Here is a 20919-nt window from a genome sequence, read left to right as displayed (position 1 = left end):
TTAGCACCCCAAAAATTGGGGAAGCTCGTCTTGGGAACGCTCCAGTATGCAGATGACACAGTGATCATGGACTACACTAGGGCGGGGCTCCAAAGAGCCTTAAGTAGCTTGGCCTCATATAATAAGGCAAATGACTTACGGATCAACATGTCCAAGACTAAAATCGTAATTTTTGGCAAATACCCCCCCACCAAAAAAAAGCTTCATGGACTCTGGGGGAGCACCGTATTCTCACTGCCCCTTCCTATAACTATCTGGGCACCTGGGTCTCTGAGATTGCCTCTGCAGTTAAACCCCTGAAGGAGCTCAAACCTAAAACTGACAAAACCATTCTGTCGTTAAGACGCCTAAGTCATCGCTTGGACAGTCCCTCAGCAGAACCAATGTTGACAGTGCTCAGGGCAAAACTGATCCCGGCCATCTCGTATGGGCATATAGCCCACCCGGGTGCATTTGACAAAGTGGTCAACGCGGCCCAGGCGAAAGCCTATAAGATGGTGTTACAGGCTGCCAGATATGCAAGGAACAACAGATTAAGGCTAGAAATAGGCCTTAAGCGCCCAGAGCTGGCATTACTGGGGGACCTGTTAAAATTCTACATTAGAGTATTGAAAGCGCCAGAACATATTCTAAAGCACTCCCTAAAATCAATCTTTGATGAGGTGGGCTCTCCCTGGCACTCAAAGCTAGAACAAGCTATTGAAGCATTGAAAATCGAGAGAAGGAGTTTGCCCCTGCATGAAATTCCATTTTTAGTCTGGGCTCAAGCTGTTAAGCGCCAAGTCAAGATCATTTCTTTTGGTCTGGACCTTGCATCTCTGCGGCAAAATCCACTAACTCAGGCCCTGGACAAATCATATATTCCAGGTAAACCCCAACCTTACCTGCAAGACCCAGTATCCACTTATACGAGAAAGAAAATTCTGGAATTTCGCCTTTTGGCCCTCAGGATCGTGGGCTTCAACCCCAAATGGGCCCGTATGGATGGCACCATAGCCTGTCGTCTATGCAACTACCACAGAGAATCCTGGCTACACTTGTTGCACAAAGTTGGCCAATGGCCGCCATCGTTTGTTGCTTCCGATTTTACGGAACACGGACTATAGAACTTGTAGAGAGGCTTCGGACTGGTGCCTCTCAGTCTCCACAACCTGCTTGATAGCCAGAGTTGGGAAATTCATACACCAGGTAAAAATGGCACTCGACTCCCAATTAACGGTAGTGTCTGCAAAGTAACTGGAATCCTTCGGCCCCAGTCATTTAACCTGGGCTGGTTTTAAGCTGCACGAGGAATTCATCTATCGTCAACCGCCCATGGTGCATGAATTGATTTTACCGAACTTTCATGTTCCTCCCCTAATCAGTTGGGAAACATTGGTGCAACCCACACTCTACTCCTTTTATAAGAACTCTGTATTGGTCAACTAAACAGTACCAATATGTTAGTATTTTAACTTAAAGTGATATTTACTTCTATGAGTGGATGGGACACGTGGGGGCGGGGACGGAACGCTCATCAAGTTTCTTTTAAACTTTTTTTTTACCTTATACTGTAAAGATTTTAAGTAATCATGCAGTTTATTAATAAATTAATTAATAAAAAAAACATTGCTAAAGGTCTCAACTGCATGGGTATTAAGTCTCGGTCGATGAACTCAGAAGCGACATCCACTGGTGTCCAGCTGCTGAGACACAAGATCTTCCTTCCGAGGCATCCCCAACTTTAGTTTCATACAAGACAACCACATTGGTCAGTCTAGTCTGCTCTGCGGCGGGAACGGGCACACAGACAGCGGGAGGGGGGGCTGGAACGGGCACACGGACAGCGGGAGGGGGGGGCGGAACGGGCACACGGACAGCGGGAGGGGGGGCAGGAACGGGCTCACGGACAGCGGGAGGGGGGCGGGAACGGGATAAAAAAATTAGTAAAATATGCTGCTTACCTGCTAGCAACTCTTGGAAAGTGAAATCGCGCAGCCCACCCCTGCAAGGCACACGTCGGAAATGAAACCAACATGCCGATACGAAAAAAAAAACCACCTCCGCATGACGCACGAAAATGGGCGGGATGAGTAAAAATCGCCGGAACGCCCACAAATCTGCTCGGGGAATGAGTGATGCATCTCTGTTCCAATGGCTAGCCTCCATTTATGGAGCTAGCCAATGGAACAGAGAGGCGGAACAAACCCCAGATTGTTCTCAAAAGATTTCGCCTGCGCGAAACGCTGCTGCGCAGCTGTTCGCCAGGCGAAACCTAAAAAGGCGTTCTCAATTTGGAAGGCCTCTACATAGGTAATACATGACAGCCATAGCTGTAATACCCCTGGTACCAAGGTCATGAGTCAGAAGTCTCTCTGATGCTGCATGATTTATCACTTAAATATCGTTTTTTAATATATTCTACAAAGTCTGTCATTTATCTCAACATATCAGCTTATGCGTTCTGAAAATACATGCATTTTCATCTCGAATACACTCTTTTCAATTTTGGTGTACATATAATAATTTACCATAGCAAAAGCTTCTAATTTAGTAGGCTGGGCTGCACACAGGAGGGCTACTTACAGGTGGCTGGTAAGCTACCACTAGCTCACAAGGTACTCACTGGAGAAGCCTGGTTTAAGGCATCTAGAAAGGAAGTGAACCTGGCCTTCTGTTCTGTTACAGGGCTGGCATTGTGAAATGCCAATTGTGTTTCCACTGAGTTTTAATTCTGATTTTGCGCCTTAGCCATGCCCCTGTGATCAAAGCTCAGGGCAAACAATGCTATATTTCACGTTTTTTTGAAGATTCTACGTTATGCATTCAAAGCATTTTCTGATCCCTTTTTGAAGAAAATGAGGTATTAATAACTGGAGAGATGCATTACATTTGGTCTTTTATCTGGCTGATGAGGAGGTAACTACCCATTTGGGTGCTTTTTTTTAAAAAGTAGCCGTAAGAGCTTGTCGTATTTTGAATACTGTATGTGCTTGTTGAATAGTTTTAACTCTGGACTTTGTATTACATGTACTTTTAACGGGGGAGTGTATTTTAACCCTTTGCATGCTTGTGACGGTCGGGAGCCGTCATGCTGGGCGTGTGCCCCCTGGCCGTCCGAATCCTGCCCACTAATTAAAATGCCGCACAGCGCGAAAATTCGCGCCTCTTGCAAAGGGTTAATTATTTGTATGTTTTTATATATGTATTGTGTTTTCCATATTTCTCACTATGTATTGTATGTATTTAATTTTTAAGTATTGCACTTTTATGAACACAACTTGTATTGGAATAAAGTATAATTGAATGATTGCAAGGAAGTGATTGGTTTATATCTTTCTATAGCCTACTGTGTATTCTTCACGCCATGTTGGTTGTCGTTAATTAACTCCATTAAACCATCCAACCAGATCTAACCATAAGTTTGATACATGATGGAACATTCTGGAGGTGAGTGCGGGGGCTTACGGAGTAAAGTGGTGAGGGGTTCCCATCAGCTCTGCCGCCATAGATCTTAGGGCCCAATTACGATGGTGGGTGGACATAGCCCGCCCGCCACCGTAGCGGTAATCGGGACCGTCCGCCAGGGGTGCGGCGGTACAGCACCTGCAATTAGGATGACACTGCCACTGTGGCGGTGGCATACCCCATTCCCAGCATTGTGGCGGGCAGTGCTCACAACACTGCTCGCCACAATGCTGGGAATGCACAATGCTCATTTGCATGCACAAGGTGACAGGCACCGTGCGGTGCCTGCTACCTTGTGCATGCAAATGTCGGGGTACCATCGGTACCCCCCCAAGAACAAGCACCCCCGGGGGCCCGCAACGGGCCCCCAAAGAAAATACCACATGCACTTCCATGGCAGAGTGTCCGCCATGGAAAGGCGGTTCACCGTCATCATCCTAATATGGATGACGGTGCCGTGCAGGCACCACCACCATATTGCTGGCCTTTTCCACCCGGTAGGGAATAGAGCGGATTGCCTACCGGCGGAAAACCGGTGGACGGTCTTTCCATCCTCCTGGGTCCCCACCGCCATTGTAATATGGCGGGGGGGGGGGAATGTTAGGCCGGCGGTGGGGAATGGCAGGCAGATCGCCACCGCCATACGGGCGGTGGCGATCTGCCCACCATCCTAATGGGCTCCTCTGTTCCGCAGATGTGAAATAGGCTTCAGCACTGTCTGCAGTCTCTTTCTGTCCCTTTGTGGTGCTCGGCAGGGAAGGTGAGTGATGCCCGATCAATCTGTTAATACCAATATAGGATGGGGAAAGTGGTGCCAATGGGCAACTTTTATCATCATCAAGATGGGTAAGTTTACCTGACTGAAACCAGATAACCACAGTTGTAATGATGACTATTGTCTAAAAATCTGTCACTGCAGTGACAGAATTACCTTTTTGTCAATGCAATCGTTTTGTTTACTTGTTTCCTACCTCAAGGAACATCTGACCTCAGACGGATGAATGTCTGAATGGGTCCTGCCAGTATTAGGACCAGTGAATTGCAGACTCACAGAACTTTCCTGCCGACCGATGGCACAGGTTTTACTACAAGGCAGATCATAATCTGCCATTCAAGATGCTGTTTAATGCAAACATTCTACTGCAGCGTCTAACATGTCAGCTGTTTTATCTGTTCTCTGATAGAAAACTTGATATTCCCATCAGTTTTGCATAACCAAGTGTTTGATGATATGTATGTATTTTGTGCATTGTATTCGTAAGTGCTCAGACATCTCATTTAAGACGGTTGTATTATTAATATCAATTAACATATTATCTTGAATATAGGAGCAATCAAGACTTCCCAGGAAAGCGAAGACCCAGTTGTCAAAGCCCATAGTCTTCTCAAGTAAGTGACTAACCAGTGCCAGACATCGGACAGTAGCTGACGCGTGTAGCCTCCACTCTCACATGTAAACACACAGGGTATTCTTTATGCTTCTACCTTTACACTGTTGGAAACGTTTTGTATGCATTCATGCATCTTTATGTAGTAACGGCAATGTCAATTATTAGCCTCCACGTTGGTCTTCATTCAGACAATTTATGCTCAGATTGTTGCGCCTTTTATGGGCTCCGAATATTTTTCGCAGAATTAGTTTTTTTAGATTACATTTTGTACTAAGAATGTTCAGCTTCTCTCCTAGCTAGAGTTTCGTTTTGCTAAAGTAGTGATCTTGTGTCTTCATTGTTCCCTTTTGTTTTGATCGAAACCAAGCACCCACCTAACCTCTTCACTTTTGTTCCCTGGTTAAGTACTTGACACTTCTCCTCGGTCCCCACCCTACAATTGAAGGCTGACCTTCTCTTCACAACTTTTAAGAACCTATACCATAACTCACAGTTTGATTTGATAAAAAGCAGAGTGGCCCAGGGACTGAAAAGTAACCCATAGAGAGAACCACCCTATGAAAGCCGCTACACTCCCTTAGTGGAAGGCGCTTCATGATTAGCATGTGTATGAAGTAGCTTGAAGCTGGTGTCCCTTTCTCCTTTTCACACATAGGTACATTTGAGAAGCCGGGGCAGAACAGACCATTCATTCATGGTCATTCGAGAGTACACCAAAATGTGTTGGGCATTCTTCGCCCCTTTCCCATGGAACATCTCGCTGGCGCGGTCTCCCAGGTGTCTGCGGCCTGGCTCACAGGCCGCTTTTAACAGCCACGACCATTCGGCAATTCATCTCTACTGCAACTACCTCAATATTCTTATGGTTCCAATCAAAGGGCTTTTTTCTTGCACAATCATTGGCGATAGGTTTTTTAAAGGTTAAAACAATTTACATATGTAATGCAAGAAAATATAATTCAAATAACTTGGCCTTTGTGCCCTAGCAAGTATTGGATGATAAGATTATGTTCTCTCGTTGCTCAATTTTGGAGTGTTTCGCCTGTAGGACCAGGTAGCTGTATGATTCTGGCCTAATACTCTACTTTTTTCTCTTCCTCGGTATGTTTATCATCAACACATGGGAGTGTATGGAATCTGACTCACTGTTAGCATTGAGCGCTGGACATTTGCTCTTGTGATTTTTTAATATTTTACCTATTGATGTCAAAAAGAAGAACTTCCAAGAATAACTGATGTGTTTAATTCACAAAAAAATAATTAATGGAACAAAGAGAAGTGTACAGTATTGTCTGTTTCCTGGGTAAGGATAATATAATAAAGTTGACATGCCTTTTCAGAATTATCTGTCTAATTCACAAAAGTCTACACTTGATACTCCTGTCAGAACCTAGCTCAGAAACTATACATCTCAGGGGATCAGTGAGTGTAACTGGAGATCCCAGATTTGTACAGCAGTTCTTTCTTTTGGTGAAGTGCTGTCACTCTTGGTGCAGTCTTCTCCTGTCCCTCTGACACTGTTCTCTGTGAGCAACAAAGATGCGAAGCAGCTGCTCTTTAGTCGTCATTTCCGGCGATACAAAAATTGTGCTCCCTTCCTAGAAGTTCACCTCTCTCCTTCATCTTACTCCAATTCTACATTTCAATGACCACTTGCTGTGCTCCGTTGGTGTATTAACAGTTTTATTTTATTATAAACGTCTTGTCTGTCATTTGTACCTTTCATTGATCCAAACTTCTGTTGCCATACATTCTTCACTGTACTTACTGTGCTTAAAAGCACTTTGAAGGCCGATCCTAACCTAATAAAACTGCAAAAATCAACAATATACGATAGGAAAAACCAGCAAAAATGGGAAAGATTTCGGAGCTAGCGGAGATAACAGGTGCAAATTATGATTTTAAAAATGTGCAAAATAGTGGTTTAGCGTGAGGAGGACAAACAGTTTCAGGCAACCTAGTGGCAGTGTGGGAGATATTTTTAATTTCAATACAATTAATACAGTCAGAATCACAGTGTTGGTTACAGAGTAATACTGGTTAAACAGTTCTTAGAAATATCAAACAATCAGATAAAAAAACTGTTCTTGTGTTCTGTTGCGAAATGTTACTCGCTAAGAAATCGAAATAAGACTTACCCGAGGTCCGGCAATCAATGTGCGGCCACAAATGTGACTTCTTCGGTTTTAAGTTTATTCCTTTCCTCAGCACACTAATGATGCTTATCTAAGCACGTTAGTAGGTATGAAATAGGATAGGCATGGCGCCAAGTTCCAGCCATCAGGCTGCTCCTGCGTGAGAAAGTCATTTTTTTAAAATTCTCTGAGCACTAATTTATACATGAAGAAATTGAACCCAAGACCTCACACACGGGATATTTACAAGTCACGAAGAGCTCAACACTTTATGTTGTAACCTGGCCAAACGTTTTCAAAAATAATTTTTTTAAGCTGAAGCAAATGAAACAAGTTAAAACCACCTAAAGCTCTTACTTCTGCATGCAAAGCCATGCCATGCATTCATGTGACAAAGCTATATTTTTCACAATGTGTGTGTGAGCTCTATTTGTTTGGCAGACTCAAGGTGGTCATTATGATAGCGGGCGGATCACCACCGCCCGTATGGCGGTGGCCATCAGCCCGCTAAACTCCGCCCGCATGACTCCAACCCCCCCTCGCTCCCCGCCACATTACAGTGGCAGGGAGGACTCCGGCGGACGGGAAGACCATCCACCAGTTTTCTGGCGCAAGGCAAGGCCCGATTGCCTACCGGGCGGAAAAGCCCAGGAATATAGTGGCGGTGCTTTGCAGGTACCGCCATCCATATTATCATTGTGGCGGTGAACTGCCTTTCCATGGAGGAGACTCCGCCATGGAAAGGCTGTCAGTTTGGCTTTGGGGGCCCGTTGCGGGCCCCCAGGGTATTTGGGGGTTGGGGGGTGCACGGGTACCCCCCCCTGCATTGTCATGGACATGGTGGCAGGCACCTCGCGGTGCCTGTGACCTTTTGCATGACAATGCACACAGTGCATTCCCAGCATTGTGGCGGGTGGTGCTGGGAGCACTGGCCGCCACAATGCTGGGAAAGGAGGATGCCATGGTGGCATCCTAATTGCAGGTGCGGGACCGCCGCACTACTGGCGGCCGGTCCCAGCACCGCTAGGGTGGCAGGCTTACTAAAGTCCGCCCACCATCCTAATGGGCCTCTAAGTATTAGGCTCTCTATGGGCTGACAATGGCTGTCATTGCATACTACTGTCTTTGTGGTATCTTATTATGCCAAACACTATCTAAATGAACTGTTATACCAACCTTATGAGACTGCCCCACGAAAATACGACCATACATTTTGCGCACTGGACATATAAAGAATTCCTAGTGCTCCTGTAAACAATTCTAGGCTATCAATAGGAAAATACATGTAAACTAAATCTAATTGGTTCTAAACGATCACCCCATCTTTCCTCGTGAATCACCAGATAATGTTGAACCGGAAATCTTAGTTTGCTCCAACTGCCTGTTTCCCAATTTTTCAAGACTGGTGAAAAAAATGTAAAATTAGGCAAACTAACATCGCCTTGGGGCGTGGCCACGGCGGCGATCGGAATGGCTGCCTTTCCGTGAAGCTCCTCCATGCGGGCTCCCAGCGGCGACGAGTAAGATGTAATCCTCTGCTCCTAGCCCCCACATCCTTGCAGATCCGCATGCTGATGCCACCCCGACCATCTGGGTGACTCAGGAGACCGTGGGAGCGTCCCTAAGAGGTGTGCACGGCGGAGGAGAATCGAGGCTTCCGGACCTCGGCGCCATCTTCTCACTCTGCGCCGGATCGCTGGGTGAGTGCTGCGCGGTGCTCTGCTGCCGGGCCTTTCGCACGTCGCCTGCGGGCTCTCTCGTGCGTTGCCCGTCCTTCGTGGGCTTCCAGGTGGGGGCGCCTGGTTCCTGGGCGCGACCGCGGCCTGTTGGCCTGGGGGCGCGCTGGGACCGGGGCCTCGATTTGCGGGCCTACGTCGGATCTTGGGCAGTGCGCGGTCGGCGGGAGCGCTGTAGGAGACGGCGGGGTGAGGGATTACGGTGGTTGGGAAGCTGGGGGCGCTCCCTAGTGATCAACGACGGCCCCGCCTCAGACACACTCGGGGGGACCTTTGACTCCCTCCCTCCCTCCTGCGCTGGACGACAGGAAAGGGTCGCTCCCCACTCTACAGACCACAGCGAGTGACACTCCATTAACAGAATCTGGCCCATACAGTTATCTGGACCTTGGCCGCCGATGCTACCGGATGCCATTGACGTTCATATGTGAGGCTGGACATACTCATACTCACCTCATTTCGCCCGGTCTCGTGACGAACGCTGAGACCTGCCTGGTCGTGGGGCTGACTGGTGCCTCGCATTGCCCTGCCACATTCCCCCCTCGCTGTTTGGCGCCACGTTCTATTACACTGCGACAGCACCCTCCATACGGCCTCGGCAATGGGGAAGAGGGACCCGAATCAGAGGAAGCTAAGCTTTGATTAGACTTCCCTCCTCACTACGGACCCTCCACCTGGTTCATCTACTGGGGCTGCCAGTTCTGCAGACATGGGGGACGCCGCGGCCATGGTTGCCGCCATAATGGGTGAAATGCGCGCTGGCTTTAAGGCGCTTTACACCCGCTTCGACAGCCTCAAACAAAAACTTGCTGACATAGGCACCAAGGTGCAGGCCTTGACCGACGACTCGACATGGCGGAATCCAGGATATCGGATGTTGAGGATGGTGCCACTAATCGCTGAAACGTCTGGAGCGTGTCGAGAAAATCCTCAAAGACGTGGCCATAAAAAATGAGGAGCTAGAAGCGTGTAGCCGCCGCAACAACATTCGTATCCTTGGTGTGGCGGAAACGACAGCCACGGGCCGTTTTGACACCTTTGTTGAACACCTCTTCATTGACCTATTCGGCAAGGACACCTTCACTGCTGGCTTTGTGGTCGAACAAGCACACAGGTCACTGGGACCTAAACCTCTCCCTGGGCAGCCACCACGGCCTATAATCGCCAGGATCATGAACTTCCGCGACCGAGATGCCGCTCCGCACGAGAGGCCGGTGAAGTGCGATGGCAGGGCAGCAATTTGTCCTTCTTCCCAGATTTCACGGTAATGGGTCAAGAGGCACGTCGCAAATATAATGGAGTCAAGTCCATCCTCCTCAATCTTGGTTTAAAGTACGGTATGCTGAATCCGGCCAGATTGAAGGTCGATGTGAACGATAGATTCCGCATTTTTGACTCTCCCGCGGAAGCACAGGACTTTTGTCAAGGTTATAAGAAACAGGGCTCACCATCTGCTTCAGGATCCGCGCCATGATCTCCGCCCGCAACGACACACAGTCCAGTGCTGACCTTTTTGCTGAAACCGGCCTGGGCTGAACGTTCAGTGCTACCTAATCTTTAGGCCCTACTCGTTGTGTTGCTTATTGGATGTGGACTTTCCAGCGTTTGTTGAATGGCCATCAATTCAGGAGTCGCTTTGTTGGGACGCCCGCATGGCCTGGCGTTGCTACCCCCTATGGCGAATGCCTTCTTGTCTATCTTCTCTGGGGTTTTATCATTTTTTTTGCTGCGACGCCGTTTCATTGAATGGTTATTATTTTTTGTATTTTGCACTGTTGGTCAGCTCTTGTTTGGGGATTGCCTCTCTGGGGATGCTGGGAGGCTGGAAGGCTGGGTGGTGGTGGGGGTCGGGACGCGTTTTGTTTGTGTGGCCATTTATGTTTGTGAGTGATTGTGAGACTCATGGGAGTAGATTGATGGATGCACGCCTGTTGGTGATTATCTTTGGTGTGGTGTTATGGCCAGGGTAGGTCTGCAGTCTGGCCCGTCCAGACTCACTTTGATGTCTTGGAATGTTCGTGGTTTGAACACCACACAGAAACGTAAACAGGTACTGAACTATGCAGCACGGCATAAGGTAGATGTCCTTTTTTTACAAGAGACTCACTTGGCACAGGCGACACAATCTCTGTGGCTAGGGGTTGGGGTACACACACAGTATTTTCGAGTTATAGCAGATAAGGAAGAGGTGTTGCAATTCTTGTGCACAAAAGTGTTCCCTTTGTGTTGACTGGTAGTAGGACTGATGGGGAGGGCAGATATGTGCTGATAACAGGAGTGTTGTTTGGGTACAGGATCGCAATGGTAGGAGTCTACGGCCCCAATGTGGATTCCCCGGCCTTTTTTCAAGACCTGCAGCTGACGCTGCTTCACTCTGACGTAGATTTGTTAGCGATGGGAGGTGACTTTAATTTATTAATGAATCCAGGTAGAGACAGTACTTCTCCCTCTCCGGACTGCAAACCACAGGCCTGCTCAGTGATGGCCGAAATTTGCTCCCACTTTTCCTTAATAGACGTAGAGGCTCGATTGCACCCAAACACACCTGATTATACACATCACTCAGGTTTCCACAACACTAGCACTAGAATTGACTATTGGCTCCTCTCCCCAGGCATTGCAGGCTGGGTGGATGGCCTTTCCAGTCTACCACGCACGCTATCAGACCACTCTCCCATCGTGTTAACTTTAGCGATCCCTAGGTTGGGTGGCTACGAGAGACAGTGGCGTTTCCCTGGTAAGGCCCTGCTGGAACTGGTTTTTAAAGAGGAGATCCGCACTGCCATCGACGACTATTTTGACATTAATACCGGCTATGTAGCTTCCTGGGCCACGTTATGGGAAGGTTTCAAGGCCACCATCCGCGGGGTTTGTATTGCCAAACATGTAGGGGCCTTGCGTGAGATTCGCTCCACCTTGACCCGCTTTGAAGCGGATATCTCTACGGTAGAGAGGGAAATGCTTGAGGACCCCTCGGCTGCCCGAGAAACCAAACGCCTTGAGTTGCTCTTGGAATTTCGGGACGCTGCAGACAGGGAACTGCGGTTCATGGGCAAGCACTATACGGCGCGTCAGTATGGAGAAGGTGACAGGCCGGGCAAGATGCTGGCGCAAATGCTCCGGCCGCCACACCAGGCAGCTTACATTACTGACGTAGTTGACTCGCAGGGCACACTCCCGATATATGTAACACCTTTTTGTCATACTACAAAACTCTTTACACTTCCACGCTTTCAGGGGAGCATTGCGACCCCGGGCCTTATTTGAATGAGATTGCCATGGTATACCTAGAGAAAAACATGCAGGAGTTTCTGGCCATGCCCATAACGCCGGATTTTATAATTGAGGCCATTGATTCATTGAAGAGCTCCTCGGCGCCGGGCCTTGATGGTTACTCGGCCAATGTTTATAAAGAATACAAGGAAGAACTTGTACCAAGGCTAGTCGAGGTTTATGCGGAGGCGCTGGGGTCGGGCGTTCTCCCGCCCACGCTCCGGGAAGGGGTAATTGTTTTACTACCCAAACCAGGTCGTGCCCCCTCTTTATGTAGCTCTTATAGGCCCATGTCCCTCTTGAACTTGGACTACAACATTTTGGCCAAAGTTCTTGCAATCCGCTTGGCGCTACTCATGGAAACCTTCATTTCGCCAGCCCAGTCCGGATTTGTCCCACATAGATCCACCTCCCTCAATCTTCGGACACTGTTCTCAGTTTTGCACAGAATTGACCCCTCCACCCCGGCTGCAGCGGTGTTTCTGGATGCGGAGAAAGCGTTCGACACCTTGGAGTGGCCCTTCTTTTTATCGATCATGAGGCGAATGGGCATGCCCGCAATGTTTGTGGCGACAGTGGAGTTACTGTACTCAGCGCCCACCGCCCGGATACGTTTAAATGGCACCATTTCTGAAAGCTTTACACTTTCACGAGGAACCCATCAGGGATGCCCCTAATCTCCGCTCCTGTTCATCCTTGCGATGGACCCCTTGGTGCGTCATATTCAAGAGAAACACCTCCACAGAGGGCTTCAGTTTCGCACCGGGCCACTCCTCGTCTCTCTGTACGCAGACAACACAGTCTTGTATGTTCGGACTCCTCGGACCAATTTGGATCCACTGTTATCGGAGATAGCCCGCTTTGGCAAATATTCAGGCCTCAGAATAAATTGGCATAAATCGGTCATTTTTCCGCTTACCCCCTCCACCTCGCTATGGACTTGTGCTTTCCCTCTAGAATGGAGCACAGACTCCGTGAAATATCTTGAATCCATATCCACCTTGACACGGTGTCCATTATCCGTTTGAACTACGGACATGCCCTAGATTTCTTGGAAGACCATACAGAGCGCTGGCTTCGTCTCCCCTTGTCCATGGCTGGCCGGATTGCCATTATCAAAATGATTGTCCTCCCTCGGATTTTGTATTTTTTCAACAATATTCCGATCCCTCTCACCAAGATTTTTTTCCCGCAAATTCGTTCCTTACTATTGCGCTTGGTGTGGGGCGGTAAAAACCCGCGAGTGACCTGGAGCACATTGACGCTTCCTTACGAACGGGGATGATTCGGAGTACCAGACTTTTTTCTTTATTATTTAGTGGCACAATGTTCATATGCGCATCCATGGTTTCACCCAGATGCCAGAATTCCTTATCTGAGGCCCGAGGCCGATATGGCGTTTCCGGTGCCCCTTATTTCCATCCTTCCTAGAGGACTCCCCACAGGACATACAGCCAGTGTGCACTACATGCTGGGCTTGGGATAAACTACGACGACTACTTCGCATTGAGAAATTGTACTCTTCTGCACTGCCGTTGCCTAAACCTCATCGGCTCCCCATCACAGGCGAATCAGTGGTACAGCGCACATTATCCAAATACCAACTGAATACAGTTGGGGATCTCTTCTCGGACGGTCATGTTTTCTCCCTGACGGAAGATCACCGCTTTGCTGACCGAACATTTATGGACTCTTTCACACTGACTAGACTCCGATCCATGTTCCGTGCTGAATTCCCCACATTCCCGCTCCCTCCTGAGGATGCCCCCGCACTCACATTTATAGGACAGAACCAGACAGGGTCGCACGTTGTCTCCAAGCTCTACAAGCTATGTCTGGCCTCAATTCCTTCCTCAGACGCAGTGGTGCGCGCCGCATTGGAGGGCGACCTGGGCATACAGATTACAGACGACCAATGGGCGGCGTGCTGTGCTACCACTAGGGACGTGTCCATAACCAGCAGACATAAACTTATACACTTTAAGTTCCTGAGGAGGATGTATCACACTCCCGCACTTCCTCATAGAATTGACTCTAGCAGGCCACACTGCTGCCCTAAGTGCAGAGCCCCGCAGACGGATTTCGCCCATCTTTCCTGGACATTCCCGCGTTTGCATGAATACTGGCTAAAGGTGCACCGTGTTTTGGGGGACATATTAGGCATGGAGTTGCAACCCACCCCTGAAATTGCGTTGCTTGGCTACGTTGCAAATTTCCCACGCTCTCTCCGCAAACTGTCATCCATCGGCTTTCTTTTGGCAAAAAGGGAGATAGCGTTCTTCTGGTGCGCTAGGCGCGCTCCAACCGTCCGCGCTTGGCTCCGTAGTATGGCCTACTGCAATGTTAACAGTGTAGAATATTCAGAGCAGATTCCGGCGGCTTCCCGACCAGTAGACATTTGTGGGCCATATCGGAAACATGTTGCGAAACTCACTCATGAGACACAATCCCAATCGATTAATTCCATTGTACCGCAAGGGGTGGGCTAGGATGGGCTCCATGGCGGTGCTGTGGCCGACTCCACCACTATTTCAGTGTAAGTCATCTTATTGCACTATTTCAGTGCAAGTGTATCTACGCAGCAAAATATAGCTGTTTGGCGCACTGGTTGTTGGCATGAGGGTTACATGGGCTGCCTTATGTTGTACCTGTGTCACTGTTGAACTCTACTCCTACTCAAATGGTGTTAAATGAAAACTGGCCAGTAGCAGGATGTATTGCTGTTTACATTTCTCGATACGCCATACTAAGATTGAGACTGTTATTGTGCTCTACCGTTCTCGCAAACTTACTGATATGATTTGTTCTCTGTATGTTGTTTCTTTTTTTCCGTTCCTATATGATTATTGTAATTATGGTTTCATCAAAAACAAACTTGTACAACTGCAATGTGTCATGCAAGAAGTCCGAAATCCCTCTGTGCGAATATCTGATTACTGGATAATGTTCCACTTGGTGCTTCTTGTCCGTTCACCTGATTCTTCTGTATGTAAGAGTGGATTGCTTATTTGTGCAATGAAAAAGATTTAAAAAAAAAAAACCTAACATCGCCTTGAAAATTGCTGAGCACCGAAAAAGATTAAAGCCTGTTCCACCAATCTCTGGACACCCATCTTTTTAGCTTCAATTTCTGGGCTCTAGCCCGTACCTCTCAGAATAGTGAAAGCTTTAACACCTTCTTGATACTCTCAGTCCTTTTACTAGGCAGAAGTACCTTTGGTATACCCTCAGACCCTTTACTAAGCATGAGAACTTTTATTGCGAACATTCTTTTTCCGTTATCCAGTATTATGGGTATCTTTCATAGATTCACATGCCTGAATCATTACCCGTCGTCGGGGTGGGAGTCCCTGGTATATAAAGAAAGTAATGTCATAAAGACATATACATAACAATAGGCCAGAGGCCTCACATTAGTAACATATCCATGTCCTTTTGTAAAAAGGACTACACTTTGGCCAGGAGCCAATCAGATCTCACCACCCTCTAGAACCTTCCTGGAAGGAGCCCTAGTCCCTCAGATTTTCTACCGCACGTCGTGCTAAGGGAGTCTCCTCTGAGCTCTGCTCAGTTTCTTTCTATTTCTGGATTTATTTCCACAATTTTGTCTCAGAACTTTATTCCTGTGAGGAATCTTCTGCTTAGCCATGACTGATACTCCAAAGAAGGGACTTTTCAGACCTTGTGCCTCTTGTGGCAAAAAGAGGCTTTATGTGGATGACAGGCATGAGGACTGCCTTTACTGTTTATATCCTGACCATTCAGCAAAAGATTGTAAAATCTGCCGTACTTTTTCGACCAAAACTCTCAAGGATAGAGAGGGCCGACTGCTGATATGGCTTCAGAGACTCAAGGACAAAGATCAACCAGTCTCTTCAGGTGAGAGTGAGTGTTCCATGGGGAGTGTACACTCTACTCCTAAAAGGCCTAGAACTTCATCTCCAGGACCATCTCTACAGCCTCCTCAAAAGAAGACGCCCAAGTCTTCAGAGGATCGGTCTAAGGCTACTGCTGTAAAGGTTTCCCTACAGGATCCTGCCTTCAAGAAACCTTTGGTGACATTTTCAGCCCTGCCTGTGACAATGTCGACAGCCACGATCTCCACGACGGTGGCGTCATCTTTATCATCAACGTCAACGACTACTACATCCTCGTCGTCGACGGGTAGGTCTGTTCCATCTATTAAAAAGACCTCGACAACGCCACCATCGACGAGTACCTCGTCGTCGACCACGAAGTCTAATCTGTCGTCGTTGGCAAAATCTTCGACGACGACGAAACCCTCTTCGACGACAATTTCATCGTCGATAAAGTCATCGTCGTTGATGTCAGCATCGACAAGGCCGTCGGCAGGCCCGTCTACGGCAAACCTAGCGAAACCGACGTCGACACCAGCGTCGATGAAGCCGTAGACGACGAAGCCGTCGGCGACAACATCAGCGCTGACGAAGCCGTCGATATCAACGTCGACGAAGCCGTCGACGACAACATCAGCGTCGACGAAGTCGTCCACGAAGCACACATCGTCGACGATCCTTCTGTCGACGACGTCGTCGATGAAGAAGACACCGTCGATGACTCAGTCGACTGTCGACGAATCCCCGTCGACGACCATTCCATCGACGGCTGAATCACCTCCATTGATGTGTACCTATACACACTTCAGGATGACTACGCGTACACTTACGCCAGAATTAACCTCGCCGAGCAGGGTATAGGCGTGGGCGGAAAATCCGTTCCGCTCGCGGATTTTGCGGATTTTCGGGAAATCCGCAATCCGCGAGATTTGCGAATTTCCCGCAAAATCCGCAAATCCGCGAGCAGCGGATTTTGCTCGCACTGCTCGCACTGTTCGCGTGAGTTCGCGCCCCGCGAATAAGTGCAAAATTGCAGAAATACGATCTTAGCAAAACTGAAAGTAACTACTTACCAGGTTCAAAAGTTCAGGCTCATCATTAGTAGCCATTTCCTGGAGTGCTTCCTGAGGGGCCCCTCCAGAGTTCAGTTGCCAGTTGAAACTATTATGTGACCCTGCTCTGAACCTCAGAATAGTTACACATATGCCACAAAGGTCCTGAATTACAGCTAAGGGAGACAAGCAGGAGCCAGGCTGGAAGTTAAAATCCATTAATCAGCCCCTAATTCATTATTGTCAGTTGGGGCAGGGCAGGTGTTGTAACTAATTTTGCAACAATGAAAGCACTTAGCAAGTGCAAAAGATCACTAATCAGGGCGCACTAAGGAAGCAGGTGCCAGCTAAAAAAATATTCTGTGACACATGAATCAGCCCCAAATTAATTCAGGTCACTTGAGGCAGGGAAGGTGTGCTTTGCTTTGCCGAAAATAATGTACACTGGACAACCAGAGGGTGTGGTGATGAAACAGAGGGTGGCATGGGTGGGCCAGAGGGTGGCATGAGTAGTCAGAGAGTGGCAGTGGTGACAGAGAGTGGCAGTGATGAAGAAGAGTGTCCCAAACAGGCTGGACACGTAGAAACAACAAGTTCGCGAAACTTGCGACCCGACAGGTAAGTTCGCAATTTGCGAAAGTGTACAAAACCCTCGCGAACTGGCAGAAACACGGGCGAACACAAAAAAAAAAAATCCGCAAATTCGCGGGAATTCGCGGATTTTGCGGATTGCGAATCCGCAAATCCGCAAAATTCGCGAACGCGAGATCCGCAAAATTCGCTCATGCTTAGCAGGGTACAACCTTTTCCCCCGGCTCATATCCTGGACACTGAGGACTCAGATGAGGGCTCTATGTTTCAGCAAGCAACAAGCCCATCTGAACTACAAGTCAAGCTTCACGAAAGCTCAGACTATGAGGAACAGGAACAGGAGCAGGACGTGGAGTACCAGGAGGAAATCCAACCTCCACCGCTTCCACAACAACCTATGGTATGTCTCCCAGCTTCTATTGTGACAGACCTGCAGTTTCTCATTGCGGACTATAAACAGAGGTTCCCGTCCACTGCTCCACCTCAGCCAGTGGTGACATGCCTGTGACACCTACAGTGGTCACACCGCCTCCTAAATCTCGACCGGCTCCTTTAGTTCTCCAACAAGAGCCATCTCATTCACGTCCTCTGCCTTCCTCTGATGAGGAAGAGGAGAAGAAGAAGAGGAGCAGCAACGTGAGGAAGGGGAGCTTCAGGAGGACGAATGGGATGAATATGTAATTTCAGGTCCCGCATCCCCTGTGCAGGCGCAGTCGGATTCTCCCCCGGAAGACATTGGGGGCTTCCACAACATCGTAGAGAGCTTCAGCCTCAAAGTCACGGCAACACCACAAGATTGCTTCCTTTACGATTTTAAAGACCCATACCAAATGACGGTACGATCTATTCCCATCATTGATCACGTCGGTGACCAAGGGGAGAAGATAATGCAGACCCCTGCATCTCTGATGCCAGTGCTGCCCAGACTGGATAAAAAATATAAAGCTCAGGACTCTGCCCCAGCTTGCCTTATCGGCCATCCGAAGCCTGACTCGGTAATAACCCAAGCGGCACAACGCAAGTCAAAAAATCCTTCAGCTGCATTGACTGCGCCGCCAGATAAGGAGGGCCGAAAGCTAGACAATATAGGAAAAAAGTTTTCGTCCATGTCAGCTTTACAAGTGCGTGCAGCAAACTCTTTGGCTCTTCTGGGGCGTTATAACCGCCAAATGTGGGCAGACGTAGCTCCACACTAGGGTTCTCTTCAAGAGGAGCAGAAAGAAGAGGTGAGGAAGATTCTCCTCGAAGGCGAGCGTTCCGCCTCGGAGATGATTGATGTGGCACTGGATATCGCATCCACAGGTTTCCGACAGCTGGCATGAGCTGCAGTCCTGAGACGCCAAGGTTGGCTTAAGGCAACGTCTTTTCGGCCTGAAGTTCAAGCCAAGGTTTTAGACATGCCTAATGACGGTAAACTTCTGTTTGGTCAACACATCGATGACATGCTTCAAGGTATCAAAAAAGATACAGATACCGCAAGGGCTCTAGGTACTCTTCAATACAAAAACCCCTCCTTTCGAAGGCTCTAGAGGCAGAGGTCAGTCCTTCAGAGGCAACAATCAAGGATACAAATCCACTTACAGCTCAGGCCAACAATATAAAACCCAGTACCAGCAAAGACAGCAGCAAAACCAGTCGTCCTACAACAAGTCTTCCTTTCGCGGACGGGGGGGAAGAAGGACACAGGCAGGAGACAATGACTTCTCTCTGCCACAGGTCTCCAGTTTCTCTCCACCTTACAAAGTTGGCGGGAGAATTACATCCTTCCTTCTCAATTGGCAGCAAATTACGACAGATCAGTGGGTCCTCCAACTTGTTCAATTCGGACATTCTCTGGAGTTTGTGGAAACTCCTCCTCAAACGCCTCCAATCCCAATGCAACACAAGAATCTAAAGCTACTACAATTGGAAATCTCCCTCATGCTCAGAAAAGGAGCGATAGAAAAAGTTCCCCGAAATCAGAGAAACAAGGGGTTCTATTCCCGATTCTTCTTAATTCGAAAAAAGGTGAAAAAATGGAGACCTATATTGGACTTGAGAAACCTCAACCAATACCTCAAAAAACAGTCATTTCGCATGATGTCCATCCAGGAGGTGCTGCAACTCCTCAATGCAAATGACTTTATGGTGTCTCTCGACCTTCAAGACGCTTATTTTCATATTCCGATCCACAAAAACCACAAACAATGTCTCAGGTTCAAAGTGGCGGGCAAGCACTACCAGTTTCGAGTTTTGCCCTTCGGCCTAAAGTCGGCCCTACGCATTTTCACCAAGTGTCTGTCTCCAGTAGCAGCATACCTTCACCAACAACATCACCAGGTATTTCCGTACTTAGACGACTGGCTAGTCAAAGCACCTACTTACGCAGGTGTGATAAAGTCCTCCGACGCCTGTCTACAGCTCTTCAATGCTGTGGGACTCACACTCAACGAAGAAAAATCTGTCCTTCAACCGTCCCAGTGTCTCACATTCCTCGGAGCTGTCCTAGATACTGCTCGAAGGAAGGCCTTCCCTTCACTAGAGCGGCAAGTGAAACTAAGGACCTTGGCCACCCGGATTCAGTCCAAAAGATCTATCACCGCGCGCCTTTACAAGTCCTTGTTAGGGATGATGTCCTCGAACATCCTGTTAATCCCACACTGCCGCCTTCACATGCGCCCACTTCAGGAGGCGCTTTCTGCTCAGTGGACTCAATGCAGGGGATCCTTCGACGACGTCGTCCGGATAACTCCTGCCATAGTCCAGGCTCTGGACTGGTGGCTTCAGTCTCAAAATCTACGACGAGGCCTATCCTTCATACTTTCAATCTCGCCACATGTAATAACTACGGATGCGTCCCTAGAATCATGGGGGGCGTTCCTTCAGGACCTCCAAATCAATGGGCAGTGGTCTCTGGCAGAGAAACAACTGCACATAAATCTCCTCGAGTTGAGAGCGGTATACCTGGCACTAAAAGCGTTTCTACCCAGGATCAGGAATTCCCCAGCGCTTGTGAGAACAGACAACACCACCACAATGCACTATCTAAACAAACAGGGGGGAACACGCTCTCTATCGTTGTCTCAAGAATCTCAAGAGATTTGGAATTGGCTTCTACAACCCAACATTTCCCTTCGGGCGGAGTACGTCCCAGGGACGGACAATGTCCTAGCGGACTCTCTGAGCAGGCAACGTACCATGTGCCACGAGTGGGAGCTAGATCGTCATCTTCTCAGCTCGGTATTCGCCCGATGGGGCACGCCACCTGTAGATCTGTTTGCGACTCGCCACAACGCAAAATGCCAACATTACGTAAGCTCGCATCCCCAAGAGGGATCCCTGGGGAATGCATTTTCGATCGGATGGTGCAACGTCTTTGCTTACGCATTTCCGCCATTTCCCCTGATTCCCAGGGTTCTCCGGAAACTGAAGGCGGAGCATTGCACCCTGATCCTAAT

The 20919-nt window shown here is 48.4% G+C and overlaps 1 long non-coding RNA gene across 2 annotated transcripts in view; it reads left to right on the top strand.

Moving 5' to 3' along the window:
* The window catches only part of LOC147725989 (uncharacterized), a 184040-nt gene that overhangs the window by 112602 nt on the left and 50519 nt on the right, over positions 1-20919 (top strand). The window contains exon 2 of one of the 2 annotated variants that reach the window (XR_015309256.1): positions 4776-4900. This is a non-coding gene — a long non-coding RNA (uncharacterized LOC147725989). Of the gene's footprint in view, positions 1-4775; positions 4914-20919 lie in introns of both variants that reach the window. The other variant, XR_015309255.1, reaches the window with a different exon arrangement.

This window comes from Lissotriton vulgaris, chromosome 3_1, assembly GCF_964263255.1.
Source record: "Lissotriton vulgaris chromosome 3_1, aLisVul1.2, whole genome shotgun sequence".
Taxonomy (NCBI): Eukaryota; Metazoa; Chordata; class Amphibia; order Caudata; family Salamandridae; genus Lissotriton; species Lissotriton vulgaris.
The sequence above is the reverse complement of the archived record's forward strand: the minus strand, read 5'-3'. Positions and strand labels throughout refer to the sequence as shown.